A 6,201-nucleotide genomic window follows, 5' to 3' on the forward strand; every position below is an offset into this window, starting at 1 on the left:
GCCGCTGCAGAAGTATTTTCGGAGGGTGGGGGGTATATTTTGCTGCTCTCCAAATTTTGCTAGCTGAGATGACCGCCTCACCCCGTCTCATGATAGAACCACTCTTATATAAACCTTTCCCTTAAACATAATTGAATAAAAGCATACCTTTCCAATCATCCCTTTAGTCCGCAATCTTCTGTGACAGTGATTAAGCCCTTCCCAAAGGTAAACCCGATAGAATATAATGAAATTCTTTATAATTGCAGAAACAAACAAACTCACAGCAAAACTAATTGTATTTTGAACCTGTGTGATAATAATCCTAATTCAGCCGTTTGGTGCGTAAGTGTTGAAGCTTCTCAGTCAGTCTTTTTCTCAAATTGGAGAGCAGAAAGAGATTCATTCTGCCCAACTCAGGGAAGGATTGTGGGCAGGGTCTCTAGTCCCAGCTGTGCCTTGTGGTTCCTGGAGCCTGAGCCTTTTCAAGTGGACTGAGACAGAACATGTTTTAAGGCAGGGACCCAGCTGTGCAGTCAAAATCCAACTTTCATCCTGTTCTGCCATACAGGGTGCCATTTTGGTTACTAATCACAGATTCCCCGATGGCACACATTGGATCTCACTCCAAGAGGAAGGACAACATTCAAAGCCATTTGTGAAGGTAAATAACAATTTATGCCATACATTTGCCATCAGAAAACTGCTCTTGATAGGCGAACGTTACTTCCTTGTTAGACAAGGTGCAGATTTGTAGCTTCATTTAGGGGAAGGTCAGAAAACAGCAGGTGTAAATTGTATTTTCAAATCTACCTGCACAATCAATCAGTGAAATTTCTTGCCAAAGGAGATGATCAAGGCAACAAGCATAGCGGGGTTTAAAAGTCAGTTGGGGCAAGTTCCTGGAGGAAAAATCCATAAACCATTTTGAGTCAGGTAGATTAGAAAAAGCCACTGCTTATCCTTGTTATGAGCAAGAAGACTGAATCTATTCTTTGGGATCTGCCAGGTACTTATGATGGTTTGGTCGCTGTCAGAGACAGGATGCTGGACTCGATGGACCTTTGGTCTGAACTTTTTATGTTCTTATTTTCCATGAAAAAAGAAAGACCCACAAAAAACTGGGTTGAAAATATCTGTGGGTACAAGTTTTCAGTTCAAAATAGACACCTACTTTCTCTTTGAAAACTGGTGCAGCCTGTGGGTAAAACATACCTACAGACTTTGTCCCAAAGCCAAAAGTCTGAGAAATCCACCCAAAAGACGAGTGAAAGGGCAATGCTTTCCTCTCCATTCCTGCTCAGGTACTTTCACATCTCACTGGGTTTATATTTCATGTGGCACTGCCAGTAAGCAGCTCCTCCACTCCACACAAAAGGGAAGACTTAGAACAGTCTAACCATGTCTTGCACATTTAGAAACATCTTGGGTTGCATAGCTAGGGTGCTATTGTCCTAATCATATTCGATATTCCAGTCTCATTAGACTATGTTTCTTTCATTTACAATGCAGATGTTCACAGCCTGGGCACACAGGCAGGTCTCCATTATATACAATGCAGATGTTCACAGCTTGGGCACACAGGCAGGTCTCCTTTACATACAATGAGATGTTCACAGCCTGGGCACACAGGCAGGTCTCCTTTACATACAATGAGATGTTCATAGCCTGGGCACACAGGCAGGTCTCCTTAACATTCAATGCAGATGTTCACAGCCTGGGCACACAGGCAGGTCTCCTTTACATATACATAAGAACATAAGAACATAAGAAAATGCCATACTGGGTCAGACCAAGGGTCCATCAAGCCCAGCATCCTGTTTCCAACAGTGGCCAATCCAGGCCATAAGAACCTGGCAAGTACCCAAAAACTAAGTCTATTCCATGTAACCATTGCTAATGGCAGTGGCTATTCTCTAAGTGAACTTAATAGCAGGTAATGGACTTCTCCTCCAAGAACTTATCCAATCCTTTTTTTAAACACAGCTATACTAACTGCACGAACCACATTCTCTGGCAACAAATTCCAGAGTTTAATTGTGCGTTGAGTAAAAAAGAACTTTCTCCGATTAGTTTTAAATGTGCCCCATGCTAACTTCATGGAGTGTCCCCTAGTCCTTCTACTATCCGAAAGAGTAAATAGCCGATTCACATCTACCCGTTCTAGACCTCTCATGATTTTAAACACCTCTATCATATCCCCCCTCAGTCGTCTCTTCTCCAAGCTGAAAAGTCCTAACCTCTTTAGTCTTTCCTCATAGGGGAGTTGTTCCATTCCCCTTATCATTTTGGTAGCCCTTCTCTGTACCTTCTCCATCGCAATTATATTCTTTTTTTGAGATGCGGCGACCAGAATTGTACACAGTATTCAAGGTGCGGTCTCACCATGGAGCGATACAGAGGCATTATGACATTTTCCGTTTTATTCATCATTCCTTTTCTAATAATTCCCAACATTCTGTTTGCTTTTTGACTGCCGCAGCACACTGAACCGACGATTTCAATGTGTTATCCACTATGACACCTAGATCTCTTTCTTAGGTTGTAGCACCTAATATGGAACCCAACATCGTGTAATTATAGCATGGGTTATTTTTCCCTATATGCATCACCTTGCACTTATCCACATTAAATTTCATCTGCCATTTGGATGCCCAATTTTCCAGTCTCACAAGGTCTTCCTGCAATTTATCACAATCTGCTTGTGATTTAACTACTCTGCACAATTTTGTGTCATCTGCAAATTTGATTATCTCACTCGTCGTATTTCTTTCCAGATCATTTATAAATATATTGAACAGTAAGGGTCCCAATACAGATCCCTGAGGCACTCCACTGTCCACTCCCTTCCACTGAGAAAATTGCCCATTTAATCCTACTCTCTGTTTCCTGTCTTTTAGCCAGTTTGCAATCCACGAAAGGACATCACCACCTATCCCATGACTTTTTACTTTTCCTAGAAGCCTCTCATGAGGAACTTTGTCAAACGCCTTCTGAAAATCCAAGTATACTATATCTACCGGTTCACCTTTATCCACATGTTATTAACCTCCTTCAAAAAAGTGAAGCAGATTTGTGAGGCAAGACTTGCCCTGGGTAAAGCCATGCTGACTTTGTTCCATTAAACCATGTCTTTCTATATGTTCTGTGATTTTGATGTTTAGAACACTTTCCACTATTTTTCCTGGCACTGAAGTCAGGCTAACCGGTCTGTAGTTTCCCGGATCGCCCCTGGAGCCCTTTTTAAATATTGGGGTTACATTTGCTATCCTCCAGTCTTCAGGTACAATGGATGATTTTAATGATAAGTTACAAATTTTTACTAATAGGTCTGAAATTTCATTTTTTAGTTCCTTCAGAACTCTGGGGTGTATACCATCCGGTCCAGGTGATTTACTACTCTTCAATTTGTCAATCAGGCCTACCACATCTTCTAGGTTCACCGTGATTTGATTCAGTCCATCTGAATCATTACCCATGAAAACCTTCTCCATTACGGGTACCTCCCCCAACATCCTCTTCAGTAAACACCGAAGCAAAGAAATCATTTAATCTTTCCGCGATGGCCTTATCTTCTCTAAGTGCCCCTTTAACCCCTCGATCATCTAACGGTCCAACTGACTCCCTCACAGGCTTTCTGCTTCGGATATATTTAAAAAAGTTTTTACTGTGAGTTTTTGCCTCTACAGCCAACTTCTTTTCAAATTCTTTCTTAGCCTGTCTTATCAATGTCTTACATTTAACTTGCCAATGTTTATGCTTTATCCTATTTTCTTCTGTTGGATCCTTCTTCCAATTTTTGAATGAAGATCTTTTGGCTAAAATAGCTTCTTTCACCTCCCCTTTTAACCATGCCGGTAATCGTTTTGCCTTCTTTCCACCTTTCTTACTGTGTGGAATACATCTGGACTGTGCTTCTAGAATGGTATTTTTTAACAATGACCACGCCTCTTGGACATTTTTTACTTTTGTAGCTGCTCCCTTTCAGTTTTTTTCTAACAATTTTTCTCATTTTATCAAAGTTTCCCTTTTGAAAGTTTAGCACGAGAGCCTTGGATTTGCACACTGTTCCTTTTCCAGTCATTAAATCAAATTTGATCATATTATGATCACTATTGCCAAGGGGCCCCACCACCGTTACCTCTCTCACCAAGTCCTGTGCTCCACTGAGAATTAGATCTAAAATTGCTCCCTCTCTCGTCGGTTCCTGAACCAATTGCCTCCATAAAGCTATCATTTATTCCATCCAGGAACGTTATCTCTCTAGCGTGACCCGATGATACATTTACCCAGTCTATATTGGGGTAATTGAAGTCTCCCATTATTACTGCCACTACCAATTTGGTTAGCTTCCCTAATTTCTCTTAGCATTTCACTGTCCATCTCACCATCTTGACCAGGTGGACGGTTAGTATACCCCTATCACTGTAGTCTTCCCTGATACACAAGGGATTTCTACCCATAAAGATTCAATTTTGTATTTAGTCTCATGCAGGATGTTTATCCTGTTGGACTCTATGCCATCCCGGACATAAAGCGCCACACCTCCTCCCGACTGCTCCTGTCTGTCATTGCGATATAATTTGTACCCCGGTTATCGCACTGTCCCATTGGTTATCCTCTTTCCACCATGTCTCTGAGATGCCAATTAAGTCTATGTCATCATTTACTGCTATACATTCTAATTCTCCCATCTTACTTCTTAGACTTCTGGCATTAGCATACAAACATTTCAAAGTTTGTTTTTTGTTTGTATTTTTATCTGCTTTTTAATTGATAGGGATAAGTTAGAATTTTTTTAGCTCAGGTGAGTTTTTAGTTACAGGCACTTGGACTACTTTTCTAATTATTGGAACCTCACTGTCGGGATGCCCTAATTCTAATGCATCATTAGTATCCTTTAAAGATACATCTCTCCGAACCATGCGCTGCTGAGCGACTGTCGGCTTTCCCCTTTGTTCTAGTTAAAAGCTGCTCTATCTCCTCTTTTAAAGGTTAGCGCCAGCAGTCTGGTTCCACCCTGGTTAAGGTGGAGCCCATCCCTTCGGAAGAGACTCCCCCTTCCCCAAAAGGTTCCCCAGTTCCTAACAAAACTGAATCCCTCTTCCTGCACCATCGTCTCATCCATGCATTGAGACTCCGGAGCTCTGCCTGCCTCTGGTACCTGCGCGTGGAACAGGGAGCATTTCAGAGAATGCTACCCTGGAGGTTCTGGATTTAATCTTTCTACCTAAGAGCCTAAATTTGGCTTCCAGAACCTCCCTCCCACATTTTCCTATGTCGTTGGTGCCCACGTGTACCACGACAGCCGGCTCCTCCCCAGCACCTGTCTAAAATCCTATCTAGGTGACGCGTGAGGTCCGCCACCTTCACACCCAGGTAGGCATGTTACCAGACGATCCTCACGCCCACCCGCCACCCAGCTATCTACATTCCTAATAATCGAATCACCAACTATGACGGCCCGACCCTAACCCTTCCCTCCTGGGCAGTAGGCCTTGGGGAGATATCCTCAGAGCGAAAGGGACAATGCATCACCTAGAGAGCAGGTCCTTGCTACAGGATCCTTTCCTGCTACATCTGGTTGGTGCTCTCCCATTATGAGACCTTCTTCCTCCAAGGCAGCACCAGGGCTGCCAGACTGAAGTTGGGACTGGACTACTATGTCCCTGAAGGTCTCATCTATATACCTCTCTGTCTCCCTCAGCTCCCTCCAGGTCTGCCACTCTAGCCTCCAGAGATTGGACTCGTTCTCTGAGAGCCAGGAGCTCTTTGCATCGCATGCACATGTACAACTTCTCACCGGTGGGTAAAAAATCATACATGTGACACTCGATGCAAAAGACTGGGAAGCCCCCCTCTTGCTGCTGGACTGCTGCCTTCATCTCAATTTTGATCAGTTCCTAGTTAAGTTTTAGGTTGCTATGGGAGTAGGAATGTGTCTAAGTTCCTTTAAATGTATTAGTGAATTCACTATATGTCTGGTAGTGGCCTACTGGGGTCTGATCGAATTCTCAATAAAGTTTTTTGTTGATGGGGTTTTTTTTTTTTGGTTTTTTTTTTTGTGCAAGTGGCACCTGCCTATAAATTAAGGGATGAACTTGGGGTGGGAGGGTTGAGAATTACAAACAGTCTAACTTTAGTTAGTCAGCCTGAGTGACTCACAGCTCCCTTGATTAACAAATGTTGTTCCCTATTCAAACCTAATCACACTACCTCAAC

Source organism: Rhinatrema bivittatum, chromosome 12, assembly GCF_901001135.1.
Source record: "Rhinatrema bivittatum chromosome 12, aRhiBiv1.1, whole genome shotgun sequence".
Classification (NCBI taxonomy): Eukaryota; Metazoa; Chordata; class Amphibia; order Gymnophiona; family Rhinatrematidae; genus Rhinatrema; species Rhinatrema bivittatum.